This window comes from Zalophus californianus, chromosome 10 (assembly GCF_009762305.2).
Source record: "Zalophus californianus isolate mZalCal1 chromosome 10, mZalCal1.pri.v2, whole genome shotgun sequence".
Taxonomy (NCBI): domain Eukaryota; kingdom Metazoa; phylum Chordata; class Mammalia; order Carnivora; family Otariidae; genus Zalophus; species Zalophus californianus.
In genome coordinates this window covers 98,606,100-98,626,341 of record NC_045604.1, presented here as the reverse complement: position 1 = coordinate 98,626,341, position 20,242 = coordinate 98,606,100, and the positions used below count along the sequence as shown (strand labels likewise).

At 38.3% G+C, this 20,242-nt stretch overlaps 1 protein-coding gene across 5 annotated transcripts in view; it reads right to left on the bottom strand.

The window, feature by feature from the left end:
• The window catches only part of TPST1 (tyrosylprotein sulfotransferase 1), a 165,131-nt gene that overhangs the window by 41,354 nt on the left and 103,535 nt on the right, over positions 1 to 20,242 (bottom strand). The gene's annotated exons all lie outside the window — the stretch shown is intronic.

The following is a 20,242-nucleotide window of genomic DNA, read 5'->3' as shown; positions in this document are numbered from 1 at the left end:
TTTTTTCCCCGGTGGGTCTGGAGCATGAGAAACTGAAGTTACAGACACTACAGGCCTGTGACTGACCCCCAATAAAAATCCTCAGGTGAGCTGTCTGGTTGGCAACAATTCACATGTGTTGTCACACATATTGCTGGGTGAATGAAGCATATCCTATGTGACTCCACAAGAGGGGACATTTGAAGATAGCACATGGTTTCCTCCAGAGTTCCTTCCTACATGCCTTTTCCCCTTGCTGATTTTACTTTGTATCCTTTTGCTGTAATCAACTGTAACCGTGAATATAAGAATTAGGGATTACTGTGAGTAATGTTGGCAACTCCTAACATACTCTTAGGAATATTCTCAACAAAATGCATATTCATTTTCACTGAAAGACATTGACAAGAACATTGTGTATCAACATTAAAACATCCCTAAAACAAATAGTTGTATAATCAAAGTCTAATATTAAATAGCAAAAATGAACTACTGTGAAATGCAACCACACGAATCTCACAAATATTAAATGAAAGAAACCAGACAAAAACGAATACTGTCAATGTCCTCAAGAGAAAGACTACCAGAAATATAGCTGTAGTTAAACCTGTCAGGTTTATTACTCATTTCAAGAAGGGAAAACCCACATCATGGGGAAATGTGGGTGTCTCAGTAAAAGAGTACTGGAAAGGACTTATATGATGCAGGTTTTGGTTAGGTGATTTGGGGGAAGAGTCCAAAGAAACAGGGGCTTGCTCTGGATTGGGTGCCACCAACCAGAAGGGATGATTCTATGACTGGGTATCTTACTTTTTTTAATTCAAATTCAATTAGCCAACATATAGTACACCACTAGTTTCAGATGTAATGTTCAATAACTCATCAGTTGCATATAACACCCAGTGCTCATCACATCACATGCCCTCCTTAATGCCCATCACCCAGTTACCCCATCCCTCATCTCCCTCCCCTTCAGTAACCCTCAGTTTGTTTCCCAGCGTTAAGAGTCTTTCATGGTTTGTCTCCCTCTCTGACTTCTTCCTATCCTTTTTTCCCTCCCTTTGGGTATCTTATTATATCTTATCTAGAGGAAGGCAGGCTAGAAGAAGCAAGACTAAAGCGATTATCGGTAAATAGCAGTCACCCATATTAGACAAGAGGTGGGTGTCTGGTATTTTGTGGCTTGCAAAGTGACCTTAATTTTCTCTGTGCTTAGGCAAAATTATCAAGTGGTCCTGTCTTTTCTCAGTTCATCATTGTTAAAAAGTCATACTGTCTCATGTTGGCATTCTGTGAGATCATTTATATCCAATAGGAGACCAACATGTCCTAATGGTGAGCACAAACCCAGCTTCTAATACACTATAGCCTAGATGTTGTGTGAGATCAGCTCCTGGTTGTCACAGGCTGTTTTTCTTCCCCCTCAATATATACTGTATGATTCCATTTATATGAAGCTTAAAAATAAGCAAAACCAACTCCATCATAAATTCAGGACAGAAGTTGGAATGCCTGGTTAAGTGTCTGACTTTGGCTCAGGTCGTGATCCCAGGGTCCTGGGATCAAGCCCCACATCAGGCTCCTTGCTCAGCGGGGAGCCTGCTTCTCCCTCTCCCTCTGCTTGCCACTCCCCCTGCTTGTGCTCTCTCTGACAAATAAATAAATAAAATCTTAAAAAAAAAAAAGTGAGTGCAAATGGCAAAAAAAGAGAAAAATCTAGGAATTGTCTAGTAGTTGAAATACCCAAGACCACTCTGATGTTTTAAAAACTGCCATAAAATATATACATATTCAAAAAACAAGGAACAAGAGAATATTTTCTTAATATAGCAGGCAGGTTAAAAAGAGTCAAAAAATAGGTGCTCCTGGGTGACTCAGTTGGCTACACATCAGACTCTTGATTCTGGCTCAAGTCTTGATCTCAGGGTCATGTGATTGAGCCCCATGTCGGGCTCCATGCTGGACAGGGAGCCTAAGATTTTCTCCCTCCCTCTCCCTCTACCCGCCCCCCTACCCCAGAAGCTTGCACTCTCTCTCTCAAAAAATAAAATAAAATAGCCAAAAATACAACTGTTAAAATGAAAATGTACCAGATAGGTTAAAGAGATTAGAAACAGAGAATGAGTAAATTAGAAAATGAATCCAAAGAAATTACCCAGAACATAGCAGAGAGACATGAAAGAGATGTTAAAATACTTGGAGGGCAGAATGAAACATTTTAATATTCAAATAACTATGGAGTCTAATGACCAAATGCAGAAAATGGAGAAAACACAATTTTCAAAGAGAAATGGCTGAAAATTTTACAGAAGTAATGAAATATAGGAATTTGCCTAAAATAGGTACATAAAGCAAAATAAATAAAAGAAAAAAGCCAAAGTTAGGCATATTGGCAGTAAAACTACAGAACAGTTGTGTGTATGTATCTCTCTCTATATACATAGGGACACCCACCTGATAAAGATCTTAGACACAAGTACTCACATGAGCAAGGGAAGTGGTAAATATGTACATAACTTTAAGTAAATATTGTCTATAGAAAATAATGACTGTCTAAATGTGGGGTTAAAAAAAGAACGAAAATAGTCAATAGTAACAGCAAAAACATTAAAAAGGTAGTTATTAGAGGTAAAAAGTCTGGAGATTCAAATTATTGGACAGCTTTAGATTTTATCAAGTTGAGTTTGGACAGCAACATGTAAAGGCTAACAAAAGAAAAAATAAATGTCTGACTTTTTATTGTTTGAAGATTTATTCATTTCAGAGAGAGAGAGAGTGAGTGTGTATGCTAGAAGGGGGAGAGGCAGAGGGAGAGGGAGAGAGAATCTCAAGCAGACTCCCTGCTGAGCGTGGAGCCTGACATGGGGCTCAATTTCATGACCCTGAGATTATGACCTGGGCTGAAACCAAGAGTTGGATGCTTAACCAGCTGAGCCACCCAGGTGTCCCAAGTATGTCTAACTTCTAAAACAGCAGTTGGGGAAGATGGAATTTTAAAAGTCAGGAAAAAAAAAAAAAAGAGAGACAGCAAGAATACAAAAGAAATGGGAAAAATAAAAAAAATGTTTGAAAATAGAGTTTAAAAATATAAGGACAATATGTCAGTAATACTAATAAATGTAAAAATAGGAGTCCAAGATGGTGGAAGAGTAGGAGATCTTAATTTCATCTGGTCCCAGGAATTCAGCTAGATAGCTATCAAATCATTCTGAACACCTGTGAACTCAACCAGGGATCTAAAAAAAGAATAGCTGCAGGGAGCCTGGGTGGCTCAGTTGGTTAAGCGACTGCCTTCAGCTCAGGTCATGATCCTGGAGTCCCGGGATCGAGTCCTACATCGGGCTCCCTGCTCGGCAGGGAGTCTGCTTCTCCCTCTGACCCTCCCCCCCTCATGTGCTCTCTCTCTCTCAAATAAATAAATAAAATCTTTAAAAAAAAATAAAAAATAAAAAATAAATAAATAAATAAAAAAAGAATAGCTGCAACCCTACCAACAGGAAAGCGACCACTTTCTGCAAGGTAGGAGGTGTGGAAAAGTGAATCCGGGGGGATATATGGGAAGACAGACCACGGGGGAAGGGAGCCTCTGTCAGCCGGCTACCAGCAAGTGATGCAGCAGCGGAGCACAAAATCGGAACACAGAAGTCTGCTCTGATGAGGCATGTCACTTAGGTGGCTAAGCAGGGGCAGAACCCTAGCTAGGACAGGGTGGTCTCAGGATCCTCGGGGTCACAGGAAGACTGGCAGTGCCTGAGTTCGGCAGAGCTCCCAGGAATCAGAGCAGGGAAGCCAACTGCAATCAGTGAGCCCAGGAGTGGGTGCTCAGCTCAAGGCTGCCTTAAACTGGGAACCCCGGCACAGCTGGGTGACCGCTCTCTGAGCAGGGGCCCAAAAAGCAGCAGAACTGGCGATATCCCCCTTCCTCCTCCTGGGAGGAGTGGCATGGGAGTGTGCTACAGGAGTCTGCTGGATTTGGAGACTCAAAATGGGTCATGTGCCTGAGACAGAAATGCTTGGTCACAGGCTGGGTGAGAGTGGGGCCGGAGACCAGGGAGACAGGAGTGACTGACTGCTTTTCTCTGAGGGCTGACTGAGGAGTGAGGCCCAGAGCTTTCAGCTCAGGGCCACCAGAGATTGGGAGGCCGCCATTTTCATTCTCATCTTCTAAAGCTGCATGGAAAGCCTTCAGGGAACAAAAGCCACATAGAGCAGACAGGAGGTTGCTTAGCCTGGCCCCTGGCAAGGGCAGTACAATTCCACTTGGAGCAAAAACACTTGAGAATCAACGCAATAGGCCCCTCCCCAAGAAGATCAGCAAGAACATCCAGCCAAGACCAAGTTTACCAATCAATGAGACAGCAAAACTCCAGCGCTAGGGAAATACAGCACACAGAATTCATGACTTTTCCTCCATGATTCCTTAGTCTTTCAACTTTAACTTTTTTAAATGTTTTTTTCTTTCCTTTTTTCAACCAATTTCTTATTTTATCAACTCCTTCTTTTAATTTTAATAGAGATTATTTATTTATTTATTTATTTGAGAGAGAGTGGAAGCGCTCACAGAGGGACAGGGAGAAGCCGACTTGCCACTGAGCAGAGAGCCTGATGCAGGGCTCAATCCCAGGACACTAAGATCATGACCTAAGCTGAAGGCAAACGCTTAACCGACTGAGCCACCCAGGTGCCCATATCAACTCCTTTTTAAAATCTTTTTTAATTTTCATTTTTGCAGTTACATTCTATCCATTCATTGTATTTAATCTTATTTTTGTATATATATGTTTTCCTTTCTTTACAATTTTGGGATGCAATTTTTTTTTTTTTTTTTAAGATTTTATTTATTTATTTGACAGAGAGAGACACAGCGAGAGAGGGAACACAAGCGGGGGGAGTGGGAGAGGGAGAAGCAGGCTTCCCGCCGAGCAGGGAGCCCAAAGCGGGGCTCGATCCCAAGACCCTGGGATCATGACCTGAGCTGAAGGCAGACGCTTAACGACTGAGCCACCCAGGCGCCCCGGGATGCAATTTCTTCTAACAGACCAAAATACACTCAAAATCTAGTGTATGATTCTGTTCTATTCACCTGTCTGATCATAATCTCTTTTTTGGTGGGTTTTCCTTCTTCTTTTTGTTTTGTTTTGTTAAAGTCTTTTTTAATTTTCATCTTTACAGTTACATTCTATGCTTTCAATGTATTTAATTTTATTTTTGTATTTACAGGATTTTCTTTCCTTATAATTTTGAGATGGAGTTTCTTCTAACAAACTGAAAAAAAATACACTCAAGAGATAGTGCATTGCTCTGTTCTGTTCACCTATTTATATCCCTTCCTTTTTTGTTGTTGTTCTTTTTTCTTTCTTTTTTTCTTGTCTTTTCATTTCCATTTTTACAGTTACATTCTATCCTTTCATTGTATTTAATTTTATTTTTGTACATCTATATAAGTCTATCTAGTTTTCTTAAAAAACAGATCAAAATACATATAGAATCCAGTGTATTGCTCTATTCTGCTCACCTATCTGATTATATTCTCTCTCTTTTTTTCTCCCCCTGGTTTTGGGTCTCTTGTGATTTGTTTAGTAAATATTTCTGTGGGGTTGTTGTTGTCATTTTAGTGTTTTGTTCTCTCATTCATCTATTCTCCTCTGGATAGAATGAAAAGACAGAAAAACTCACCTCAAAACAGAGGAAAAGGGGAAGTACTGACTGCCAGGGACCCAATCAGTATGGACATAAGTAAGATGTTGGAACTAGAGTTCAGAATAATGATTATAAAGGGGTGCCTGGGTGGCTCAGTCATTAAGCGTCTGCCTTTGGCTCAGGTCATGATCCCAGGGTCCTGGGATCAAGCCCTGCGTCGGGCTCCCTGCTCCGCGGGAAGCCTGCTTCTCCCTCTCCCACTCCACCTGCTTGTGTTCCCTCTCTCACTGTCTCTGTCAAATAAATAAATAAAATCTTTTAAAAAAAAGAAGAATGATTATAAAGACACTAGCTGGGCTTGAAAAAGCATAGAGGACACTAGAGAATCCCTTTCTGGAGAAATAAAAGAACTAAAATCTAACCAAGTTGAAATCAAAAAGGCTATTAATGAGATGCAATAAAAAATGGAGGCTCTAACTGCTAGGATAAAAGAGGCAGAAGAGGGAATTAGTGATATAGAAGACCAAATGATGGACAATAAAAAAACAGAAAAAGAGATAAACAACAAGTGGACCATGAGAGGAGAATTCAAGAGATAGGTGATACCATAAAGTGAAACAATATTAGAATAATTGGGATCCCAGAAGAAGAGGAAAGAGAAAGAGGGGCAGAAGGTATATTGGAGCAAATTATAGCAGAGGACTTTCCTAATCTGGTAAAGGAACAGGAATCAAAATCCAGGAGGCACAGAGAACCCCCCTCAAAATCAATAAAAATAGGTTAACACCCTGACATATAATAGTGAAACTTACAAATCTCAGAGACAAAAAGAAAATACTGAAAGCAGCTTGGGATGAGAGATCTATAACGTACAAGGGTAGAAACATTAGATTGGCAGCAGAGACCTGCAGGCCAGAAAGGAGTGGCATGATATATTCAGGGTGCTAAATGAGAAAAATATGCAGCCAAGAATACTTTATTCAGCTAGGATGTCATTCAAAATAGGAGTGATAAAAAGTTTCCAGAACAAACAGAAACTAAAAGAATTTGTGATCACCAAACCAGCCCTACAAGAAATATTAAAAGGGATCCTCTAAGCAAAGAGAGAGCCTAAAAGTAATATAGACCAGAAAGGAACACAGACAATATACAGTAAGAGTCACTTTACAGGTAATACAATGGCACTAAATTCGTATCTGTCAATAGTTACTCTGAATGTAAATGGGCTAAATGTCCCAGTCAAAAGACACAGGGTACCAGATTGGATAAAAAAGTAACCCATCAATATGCTGTCTGCAAGAGACTCATTTTAGACCCAAAGACACCTCCAGATTTAAAGTGAAGGGGTGGAAAACCATTTATCATGGTAATGGCCATAGAAAGAAAGCTGGGTGGCAATCCTTATATCAGACAAATTAGATTTTAAACCAAACACTGTAATAAGAGATGAGGAAGGAAACTATATCATAATTAAAGGGTATATCCAACAAGATCTAACAACTGTAAGTATTTATGCCCCTAACATGGGAACAGCCAATAATATAAGCCAATTAATAACAAAATCAAAAAAAACACATCGATAATAACACAATAATAGTAGGGGACTTTAACACCCCCTCACTGCAATGGACAGAACACCTAAGCAGAAGATCAATAAGGAAATAAAGGCTTTGGACTTCATAGATATATTCAGAACATTTCATCTTAAAGCAACAGAATATACTTCTTCTCAAGCACACACTGAACATTCTCCAGAATAGATCACACACTGGGTCACAAATCAGGTCTCAACCAGTACCGAGATACTGGGATCATTCCCTGCATATTTTCGGACCGCATGCTTTGAAATTGGAAATCATGAGAGGAAATTCGGAAAGAACTCAAATACCTGGAGGCTAAAATGCATCCTACTAAAGAATGAATGGGTCAACCAGGAAATTAAAGAATTCATGGAATTCATGGAAACAAATGAAAATGAAAACACAACCGTTCAAAATCTTTGGGATTCAGCAAAAGCAGTCCTAAGAGGGAAGTATGTACTAATACAAGCCTTTCTCAAGAAAGGTCTCAAATACACAACCTAAACTTAAAGGAGCTGGAGAATGAACAGCATAAAGCCTAAACCCAGGAAGAGAAGAGAAATAATAAAGATTAGAGTAGAAATCAATGAAATAGAAACCAAAAGAATAGAACGGATCAATGAAACTAGAAGATGGTTCTTTGTAAGAATTAATAAGATTGATAACCCCCTGGCCAGACTTATCAAAAAGAAAAGGGAAAGGACCCAAATAAATAAAATCATGAATGAAAGAGGACAGATCACAACCAACACTGAAGAAATACAAACCATTATAAGAACATATTATGAGCAACTATATGCCAACAAATTAGACAATCTGGAAGAAATGGATGCATTCCTAGAGACATCTAAACTACCCAAACTGAAACAGGAAGAAGTACAAAACCTGAACAGACCCATAACCAGCAAAAAAATTGAAGCAGTAATCAAAAATCTCCCAAGAAACAAGAACCCAGGGCTGGATGGCTTCCCAGAGGAATTCTGCCAAACATCTAAAGAAGAATTAATACCTATTCTTGTGAAGCTGTTTCAAAAATGTAATGTAAGGAAAACTTCCAAACTCGTTCTGAGGCCAGCATTACCCTGATCCCAAAACCAGTCAAAGACCCCACCAAAAAGGAGAATTACAGACCAATATCCCTGATGAACATGGATGCAAAAATCCTCACCAAAATACTAGCCAACAGGATCCAACAGTACATTAAAAGGATTATTCATCACGACCAAGTAGGACTTGTTCCTGGGATGCAAGGGTGGTTCAACATCTGCAAATCAATGTGATACACTACATAAATAAAAGAAAGGACAAGAACCACACGATCCTCTCAATAGATGCAAAAAAAGCATTTGACAAAGTGGAGCATCCTTTCTCAATTAAAACTCCTCACAGTGTAGGGATAGAGGGAACATACGTCAATATCATAAAAGCCATCTACGAAAAACACACAGCGAGTATCATTCACAATGGGGAAAAATGGAGAGCTTTTCCCCTAAGGTCAGGAACAGGGAAAGGATGTCCACTATCACCACTGCTGTTCAACACAGTACTAGAAGTCCTAGCCTCAGCAATCAGACAACAAAAAGAAATAAAAGGCAGTCAAAGTGGCAAAGAAGAAGTCAAACTCTCACTTTGCAGATGACATGATACTCTATATGGAAAACCCAAGAGACTCCACCCCAAAATTTCTAGAACTCATACAGGAATTCAGCAAAGTGGCAGTATATAAAATCAATGCACAGAAATCAGTGGCATTTCTATACACAATGAGACAGAAGAAAGAGAAATAAAGGAGTCGATCCCATTTACAATTGTACCCAAAACCATAAGATACCTAGGAATAAATCTAACCAAAGAGGCAAAGGATCTGTACTCAGAAAACTGTAGAATACTCATGAAAGAAAGTGAGGAAGAGGGGCATCATTAAGCGTCTGCCTTCGGCTCAGGTCATGATCCCAGAGTCCTGGGGTTGAGCCCCACATCAGGCTCCCTGCTCAGCGGGAAGCCTGCTTCTCCCTTTCCCACTCTCCCTGCTTGTGTTCCCTCTCTTGCTGTGTCTCTCTCTGTCAAATAAATAAATAAAACCTTAAAAAAAAAAGAAAGAAATTGAGGAAGACACAAAGAAATGGGAAAACACTCCATGCTCATGGACTGGAAGAACAAATATTATTAAAATGTCTATGCTACCTAGAGCAATCTACACATTCAATGCAATCCCTATCAAAATACCATCAACTTTTTTTTCAAAGAACTGGAACAAATAATCTTAAAATATGTATGGAAGCAGAAAAGACTCTGAAAAGCTAAAGGAATGTTGAAAAAGAAAATCAAAGCTGGTGGCATCACAATTCCAGACTTCAAGTTCTATTACAAAGCTGTAACCATCAAGACAGTATGGTATAGGCACAAAAACTGACATGTAGATCAACGGAACAGAATAGAGAACCCAGATAGGGACCCTCAATTCAACGGTCAACTGATCTTCAACAAAGCAGGAAAGAATATCCAATGGAAAAAAGACAGTCTCTTCAACAAATGGTGTTCAGAAAATTGGACAGCCACATACAGAAGAATGAAACTGGATCATTTCCTCACACCATACACAAAAATAGACTCAAAATGGATGAAAGACCTACATGTGAGACAGGAATCCATCAAAATCCTAGAGGAGAACACAGAGCAACCTCTTTGACCTCAGCCACAGCAACTTCTTGCTAGACATATCTCCAAAGGCAAGGGAAACAAAAGCAAAAATGAACTATTGGGACTTCATCAAGATAAAAAGCTATTGCACAGCAAAGGAAACAGCTGACAAAACCAAAAGACCACCGACAGAATGGGAAAAGATATTTTCAAATATCTTATCAGATAAAGGGCTAGTATCCAAAATCTATAAAGAATTTATCAAACTCAACACCCAAAGAACAAATAATCCAGTGAAGAAAGGGGCAGAAGACATGAACAGACACTTCTGCAAAGAAGACATCCAAATGGCCAAAAGACACATGAAAAAAAATGCTCAACATCACTTCGCACCAGGGAACTACAAATCAAAACCACAATGAGATGCCACCTCACAGCAGTCAGAATGGCTAAAATTAACACGTCAGAAAACAACAGATGTTGGCGAGGATGCAGAGAAAGGGGAACACTCCTACACTGTTGGTGGGAATGCAAATGGGTACAGCCACTCTGGAAAACAGTATGGAGGTTCCTTAAAAAGTTAAAAATAGAGCTACCCTATGACCCAGCAATTGCACTACTGGGTATTACCCCAAAGATACAAATTAGTGGTCAGAAGGGGCACCTGCACCCCAATGTTTATATATAGCAGCAATGTCCATAATTGCCAAACTATGGAAGAAGCCCAGGTGTCCACCAACAGGTGAATATGGAATATTATGCAGACATCAAAAAATGAAATCTTGCCATTTGCAATGAGGCGGATGGAACTAGACGGTTTTATGCTAAGTGAAATAAGTCAATCAGAGAAAGACAATTATTATATGATCCCACTGATATGTGGAATTTAAGAAATAAAACAGAGGACCATAGGGGAAAGGAAAAAATAAAACAAGATGAAACCAGAGAGGAAGACAAACCATAAGAGACTCTTAACTCTAGGAAACAATCTGAGGGTTCCTGGAGGGGAGGGGCATGGAGGGATGGGGTAACTGGGTGATGGACATTAAGGAGGGCATGTGCTGTAATGAGCACTGGGTATTATATAAGGCTGATGAATCACAGACCTGTACCTCTGAAACCAATAAAACATTATATGCTAAAAAAAATAGAAAATAAATAAATAAAGGAAAAAAAGAAACACCAAAAAGACCCACAAAAAACTTGCTAGAAAACATAGGCCAGATTAGATTAAATACAATTCCAGCTAATGGCTAAGAAACCATTAAAACATAAAGACTTAGAAATGCTGAAATTTACAAAATAGAAAAAGAAATAGTAGAGAAATTACAACCAAAAGGAGTCAGGGTAGCTATATTAGTACTAAAAAAATAGTCTTTTTAAAGATGGGGTGCTAAATTTAGTGAAAATAAAGAAAACCCAGGACTATAAGTTAAATTTGTATTTCAGATAAACAATGAATACTTTTTAATGTATTCAGAACACACGTACACTAAAAATTATTTGTTTATCTGAAATACAAATTTAATTGGCTATCCTGTATTTTATCTGGCAACCCTACTGTACAACAAAAAGCATTTTTAATGACAGAATCTTTAGATTATGATAAAGTGCTCAATTTGCCAGGAAACAGTAATGATTCTAAACTTGTAAGCTCTCAATAAAGTAGCCTCAAAATAAAGCAAACTTTGACAACTTAAGGGAGAAGTGGACAAATCCATCACCCACCACTGTAGACAAAACATCTACCTTGCCTCTGTGCTGTCAGTGGCCGCTTTCCTCTAGAGCCAGAGCACCTATGTGTAGTTCGTCCCGGTTTCCACCAGACTGGTGAGCGGCATGGCCTCTGAAGGCCTGAGGGTGGTAATGGCTTCTCTTTGCTGCTAGTTACTGGCACTTCATCATTCCTTGTTGATTCCTTAACCATGGCCACATTTCAGTAAATCAATCCTTCAATAAAATCTTGTCAGCTAAACTCTTGCGAGTGTGCCATCTGCTTCCTGTCACTACCATAACAAAGACAATTCGGGGCAGAATTCTGTGACATGGATAATTCTATAAAATGGAGAGAGTTGTAGGGTTGCACAAACCAGCATCTCATAACTATCACAATAAAGACCGCTGTGAGCAAAAATTATCAATGGATGCCAAATCTAAGGTGTGAAGTTTAATGAAAAGCAAGATTTGGACAGTCTTTAGTTTTTTATTTATTTTTTAAAGAATTTTATTTATTTATTTATTTATTTATTTATTTATTTATTTATTTATGAGAGAGAGAGAGCATGAGAGGGGGGAGGGTCAGAGGGAGAAGCAGACTCCCTGCTGAGCAGGGAGCTTGATGCAGGACTCAATCCTGGGACTCTAGGATCATGACCTGAGCCAAAGGCAGTCGCTTAACCCACTGAGCCACCCAGGTGCCCTGCACAGTCTTTTTTTAAAAAGATTTTATTTATTGGGGTGCCTGGGTGGCTCAGTTGGTTAATCTACCTTTGGCTCAGGCGATGATCTTAGGGTCCTGGGATCGAGTCCCGCGACTGGCTCCTTGCTCAGGGAGAGTCTGCTTCTCCCTCTCCCTCTGTCGCTACCCCTGCTTGGACTCTCTCTCTGTCAAATAAATAAATAAAATCTTAAGGAAAAATATTTTATTTATTTAGTTAGAGCTCATGCAAGCGGGGGAGGGACAGAGGGAGAGAGAGAGTATCAAGCAGGTTCCACGCTGAGTGCAGAGTGTGCGGCTCCATCCCAGGACCCTGAGATCATGACCTGAGTGGAAATCAAGACTCAGACACTTAACTGACTGAGCCACTCAGGCATCTGATATTTGCACAGTCTCAAAGTGCAAAGTTGCTTTAAATGAAAAGGAGAAAATAATAAATACAGAGTGGAGACACTGGAAAAACACCTTTACAAACAGAAAAATTAACAACAGCAAGGAGGTACAGATGGATATCATGTGCCTCCAGATGTGATTCCTTAAGAATGAAACAATACCATATATCTAGTATCCTGCTGGGAATGCACCATCTGATTTAACCATGAGGAAACATCAAACAAACCCACAATGAGGAGCACTGTATAAAATAACTTGCCTGAATTCTTCAAAAATGTCAATGTCATTAAAGACATAAAACATATGAGGAAATGTTACAGGTTAAAGGAAACTGAAACAACATGAAACTAAATACAATATGTAATCTTACAATGAAACCTGTACTGGTGGGGGAAAAAAATCAAGAAAGTGCATTATTGAGACAATTGACAACACTGAAACACAGACTATAAATTAGATAAAAGCATTGTGTCAATGTGAAGTTCTCTGAATTTGATAAACTGTACTGATGTTATGTAAGATAATATTCTTGTTTTTAAGAAATCTTGAAAACAAAGGGGCATGATGTATACAACCAATTCTCAAATTATAAATGAATAAGTAACATAATACAATATAGTGTGTGTATGTGTGTTAGTGTAAAATGAGAGAATGGTAAGACAAAAGTAAAACTGGTAAATATATTTTATACATATACAGAGAGAGAGGGAGAGAGAGGGAAGAAGGGCGGGGGGAGTTGGTGAAGGACATACTTTTGGCCAAAAGTTAAAGATTAGTGAAACTGAGAAAGGAGATACAGGAGTCCTCTGTGTTATTCTTGTCACTTTTCTCCAGGTTTTAAATTATTTCAAAAGAAAAAGTGCTATGGAGATTGCTCTATTATGATTCTTTATTTCACTTGAAAATATGATGAAAGATATAGATTCTATTTCCAGGAAAATCAATTTGCGTCAACACACATAAGTTTGTATTATTTCAGGGAATTCAAAGACACCATAAAGTACATGCAGGTTAAGAACCATTGTTCCATTTTTTTCAAATATCCCATATTGCAAAAGATAATTCTGCCACTAGCATAATTTTCATTTTTTTTGTAGGTAGCCCATTGTTTTCTGCTTCATTATATGCAGTGTTTTTCCCCCACAGGATCTTTGAAATTTTTTAAATACCACCAAAATATAGTACAGACATTTTTTCATGTGTTCTTTAGAAAATAGTAAGCCCTTTTTATTCTTCAGGTCATTTTCAGCCTTAGAAACTTTCCTACAATGACAAATTTGATTAATGCTTCTGTTCTATTTCTTCTGATTTTTCCTTTAGAGATTTCTATTATTCATTGGTTAATTTCCAATTTTCTTTCTTTTGTATGTATACTTCCTTTTTACCTATCATTTCCATCTCTGTCCTTTCACTGTGCATCCTAGAAGAGCACTCAAGTGTGCTATGTCTTTCACTTGATTTTCTGTATCATCAATTCTGCCCTTTATCACATGTTCCTTATACTTCAGACATGTTGTTTACCTGGAGCTGTGGCTTGAGAGTGGATACAGAAAGACAGAGTGACTATAGAAAGGGGAAATGACAGGGTTAGGATTTTTAGCAGACCAGCTATTAACTCTTAACTTCTTGATTTTTAGTCAGGGAAGCTCTTCCAATCTGGAGTTGGAAATGGAGAGTAAAGGTGAGTCCAATCCTTATTATGCCTTCTTTGTGGCCATTGGTAAACTTGGGTTTAAGGAAGTGACATGAATGTGGTCCTCAATGTAATCAATGATAAACTTATTAGAAAGTTTCCCCATTCTTTAGCATAAAGCTTTTTCATATCTTTCTTTTACAATGATGTTTCTCTTTATTAAAGTATCTTTATGGAATTTTTATTTATTTTTTTTATTTTGAGAGAGAAAAACAGTGTGTGTGCAAGTGTGGGGGAGGAGCAGAGGGAAACAGAAAATCTCAGACTCCACACTGAGCGTGGAGCCTGATGCAGGGCTCAATCCCAGGACCCTGAGATCATGATCTGAGCCAAAACCAAGAGTCAGACACTTAACCAACTGAGCCACCCAGGCGCCCCTTTATGGAATTTTTAAAAGGTAATCAGACAAAACTATTGCAGGCACTGGTAATCTGATACTAAGTTAACCTAGAAATATCTTCTCCCTTATTTTCCCTTGAGTAAGAGCACAGGGTATAAAATTACTTCTCATTATTCTGGTTTATTATATTCCCATTACAGACATGGATTTTCTAAGAGTTGGGTATTATTGTTTGGTGTATCATTTCTGAATGTTTAAAAACAGGTATTAATTGACATAAAGAGAATTGATTTCTTTAGAATCCCAAGGGAAACTGTATATAGCTACCCAACCAAACCTCTTAGCTTCAAGTGTGCTCTCTTCCTCAAAAGATGGTCTCACTAATGAAAGCAGAAAGAGAAATATGAGAGGAACTATGGAACCTGCTTCTTTTAAGAGACTGGATTCCCCACAGGCCTTCAGATAGGATCACATGTGAAGACAACTGTTGTTAAAGAAGATAATTTAAATGTATTAAATCAGGAATGACACGAGTAAGGAATATGTGGCTTGTACACATAACAAAGGGGCTCCTTTGACATTTGATCTAGGTAAGTAAAAGACAAAGAAGAAGAAGACTTGCTTTACACAGCAAATACGAATACATGAAATTCATGACCCCCAAGAGGATTTCTGGCAGAAATCACAAGTTATTGGGACACATTTGTGAATGACTGTGCCAAAATGGTGACAGAAAAGATGAAACAAAGATTTGACTTAGAACGATGAGTCAAAGGGCACAATCTTGTGGATATTCCCTTGGGGTAGTCTCAGATTTTGGGAGTGACCCAGTGGACAAATTCCTGAGTTTCTAAAACCAGTTTTTATGCCTTTAAAACACAGTGGAAAATTTTCTGTCATCTTATCATTACCTTATTATTTCTGTCATGTCTTTTCTAATTACCCACATCTTCCTCCCATATACAAACCCAGTCTTTGTTTCTTCTGAAGCAACTAAGTGTTATGCCTAGAGCAATTATTTAGTAATTACCTGTTTAATAATTAAAGTCTCAAAATGATCTAAATACAGACTGAGGTATATTCTGAGAGATGGTAAAATGTACTACTCTGAACCTCCTCATATATTCTTCATAAAATGCCCAAAGGAAACAATTCTGCCTGTTTTCAAAATCAAGGCAAAATACTTGGGGGGAAAAAAAGCTGGAATAAGGAATTGAATTTAATTCCACAGTTGTTGCTTTGAAGGTCTATGAACATTTTAAGAGAATGTGGTAAGTATTCCTTTAACTAAAACAGCTAAAGTTTGAGTACAAGAAATCAAGGAAATGAGGAATAGCTTAAGATTTATCATCCTTCAAATTCACCAAGAACAGTATTAGTTGTAATACTCCTTCTATGGCCCAGAAGCCCAATTAAAGTAAAGGAGTCCAAGGCGGGTTTTTCCTGGATGTGAATGACGATGTCTCACGTAACTGTGGCAAGAGCAGAGTTGAATATGATATTCAAAGAGAACCAGGACTTTAAATAGTGCCAGACTCTTTCTTGGACTCGCTCTGCTTGCCTCACTGGGTTGCTTTGTTTCCTCCACACACTCAGGAATAGGACTCCACTAGCAGTTAAGATACAATTACAGAATAATTGGTTAAGAGTAGTTCAAACACATAAAAAGTACAGAGGTGAGGTAGATGGTCAGTCCTGAGCTAGGCCCAGTAGCTCAGAAATCAAGGGGCCCAGGCTCTTTCTTTGTCTTTCTTCTACCATCATCCAAGTATCAGTGATATCTTCTCTTATGATCTCAAGGTAGCTACAGCAGAGCCACACCTGATGTTCTTCTATAGCAATGTTCAAAAGCAGAAAGGGAAGGATAAGCTCTCTTCATACAATTCTTTATTTTCTCAGAGAGTTAAATGTCTCCCAGAAAACCCTAGCAGACATCTCCTTATATAGCATTGCCTAGATAAAAATTGGCCACATGCTTATCCCACCTATAAGAAAGTCTAGAAAAATTAATAGCAGGAATTTTTAGTTTATTTTTTAAGAGATAGTTCTTACTAACAGGAAAAGATGGAACAGGCAATCAACAATATCTAACACTTCTACCAATAGTTCCTATGCTTTATATCAAGTTCCTTCTTGCTTGCTACGGTGGGTTCTGCAGCCTTTGGAAGAACCCTCCTGATACCTGCTTTTCCATTTGACTACTTGCTCTTTATTAGTGTGTCTATTCAGGTTTTCAACTGCATAGTCCATTCAAACTTTGATCTGCTTTTCAGCTCTCTCTTCAGGTTTAGTAAGCAGGTCTTTAAACTGTTTTCTGGCTTGACTCAAGTGCCCTGAGGACTCTGCTCCTCCTATCTTCTCAGTGGCTCACAGATGCTTCAAGTACAGATGAGCTAGCCTATCCCACTCCTACTCTAGATTCCTGCTCAGTTTAGTGAACATTTCCATTGAGCTTCTGCCTACAATGGAGTGAGTTCGGAAAGTAAGTTCTATTTTGGTCACTGTGTTTCAAATCTTTGTGAGCATGTAGGTGTAGATATACAAAAGGCAGCTGGAAATAAGGAACCTGGGGCCTAGGGAAGAAATCCACGGGGAGATACATCAGCAAATAGGCTCTAATCAAAGCCACATGAGTGGATGAGCCTGATCAAGGAGACTACAAAACAGAAGTCCTTAATGTGAGGGGCTTTAGGGACATCTACGAATTCACTGAAATGGTGGGTAAAATTCTGTGCATCTCTGTGTCTCCATTTCTAAGGTAGATATCCATATATTTAATCAGATTCTCAATTAGGTTTGTGAATCTAAAAAGATTAAAAACCTACGAGAGAGTGGAAGGCTAAGGCTGCAACCAAGAGGGCACTATTTACTTAAATGTGCCACAATTTTGGGATTAAAGACTATGATGGGAAAGAGTATGGAATATGTTAACATTTAATTTCCAATTTACCATCTGAGTCACGAACCATCAAGCACATGATTTTCTGTTTAAAATTGGGCAATGTGTCCCCAAAATATGTTGACTCAGACAACAATGCTTCTAGACTACCCAGAATTATATGAAAACCAGCACTTTTAGGCCTGGAGCTTCAGATTTTATATTCCCAGTCAAAATGTGAATTTCTTCCCACTCCCATCCCATAAATAAAGGAATAATCTCCCTAGCCACCTTCTTTCTCTGGACCCATTCTCACATCATACTTAACAATCAAAGATCACTTTTTAAGCATTACTTATGAAACTTCATGATCATCAATGCTGGATATATTAGCATCTGAGTTTCTGCAAGCAAAGAAGCTTCGAAAAAACATAGGACTTAGATTATAAGAAGGCTATGAAACCCAACCCCACAAAACAAGAATGTCAGCTTGTATGTATTATCATGAAGTGCTCAAAAATGCAATAATAGTTCACACTTTATCTTTTTTCCCCTCAAAATTATTTGTCTCTTCAGAAATAGAGATGGGGGGAAAAGGTCCCCCCCCAAGTGTGCATTCAGAAACCCTTTAAAAAGCCACAAGTGTGTATGAAACAAATTCTCTAGTCACATGGATTCAAACCACAGCATTCTTCCCAACCTACAACTCAAGCAGGCCAAGAATAATCTAGCCAGTCAACTTGCATGTAGGAAAACTACTACTGCCTGGAAAACCTCTTAAGTATCATTTGTACATGTTTCTGGCTTATAAAAAACATTCCACTATTATACAAAGGAGAAAGCTATGAATTACCAATTACCAAGAGATTATCAAAGACTATGATAATGGATGTTAGACTCATGTGTACTTCATCTTTAGCAGAATGTAAACTTTTTTAAAACTTCAAAGATGGTCCATAAAGAAATATATGCATACCAACTGGGAAATGTTCAGTTATATTAATCAATGAAAACTATTAAAATTAACAAAAATAAAAAATAAAATTACCTATTATACAGATAGTTCAAAAGATTAAAAAGAAATTATCAACATATTATCAAGCAACTTAAAAAGTTTCAGATACTTGGACCTGGTTTAATTCTACTTTCATTAGTCTAACCTTAAAAAAAAAGAAACTAAAATGTATTTTGTGCAAAGACGTTCATTGTAGTGTAATGTGTCAAACAGAAAACTGTAAGCAACAAAAGGAAAATGATAAAATGAATTATAGAACATATATTAGGGAAATACATTTTATTTGTTCATTCATTTATTGACCTACTACTGTGTTTCAGAAAGGATTTAAGGTGGCTCATATGATAATATATTATGTAACCATGAAAAATTATGTTTAAAAAGCAACATGCTCGGGGGTGCCTGGGTGGCTCAGTCAGGAGTCCTGCATTGGGCTCCCTGCTCAGTGGGGAGTCTGCTTCTCCCTCTGCCTCTGCTCTCTGTCAAATAAATAAAATCTTAAAAGAAAAAAAAGCTAACACGCTTGTGACTATTACAAGGAAAGGGCTGGATACGAAATTGTGTGTGTGTGTGCAAAAGTAAGATTATAAAACAATGCAATCTTACCTTTGTTTAACAATAGGCAGAGAAGGAAGGGAAATCCACTGAAATAGTAAGAATGGTATGTGTATGGTTGGTAACATAAGTCAATTTTCTTATCTTTTTTAATTTTATAAGTTATATACACCAAGCTTATATTTTTATAATAAAATGTATATATGAAATCATAAAGAGAATAAAGGTTATTTAAAAAATAAAAAAGCTAGCTATATATATGATGGTTTAGAAGAAGTTAGCTCTTCCTATATATAGTCACTAGTGAACCGAAAAAGGAAAATTAAAGTACATAATACATAAGAGAAAAAAATCCACATGGAATTAACCTCATGAAATATAAGTGTGTTTGTCAATTAAAGGTATCAAAAAAAAGACTGAATAAAGAGATGATATAAGGTTGTAGGGAGAGGGTGCCTGGGTGGCTCAGTTGGTTAAGCGACTGCCTTCGGCTCAGGTCATGATCCTGGAGTCCTGGGATCGAGTCCCGCATCAGGCTCCCTGCTCAGCAGGGAGTCTGCTTCTCCCTCTGACCCTCTTCCCTCTCGTGCTATCTCTCATTCTCTCTCTCTCAAATAAAAATAAATAAAATCTTAAAAAAAAAAAAAAAAAAAAAAAAAAAGGTTGTAGGGAGAGAAGGACACTAACATAAAAGCAAGAGAATACCTGAGAAAAGCAAGGAATTTTTTTTTTAAAGATTTATTTATTTATTTTGAGAAAGTGAGAATGAGAGAGAGAGAGAGAGAGTACATGAGAGGGGGGAGGGTTAGAGGGAGAAGCAGACTCCTCGCTGAGCAGGGAGCCTGATGCGGGACTCGATCCCGGGACTCCAGGATCGTGACCTGAGCCGAAGGCAGTCACTTAACCGACTGAGCCACCCAGGCGCCCGAAAAGCAAGGAATTTTAATCTGGAACTCAAGCCTATCAGTAAACTTAAGTTAACATAGTTGTGTTGTTTAAACTGCAGTTTTAGAAAAGAATGCAGGTAGAGACAGAGGGTACAACTGTGATTGCTAGGGGCTGAAAGGAGGGGGAAAGGATAATGAGTATGTA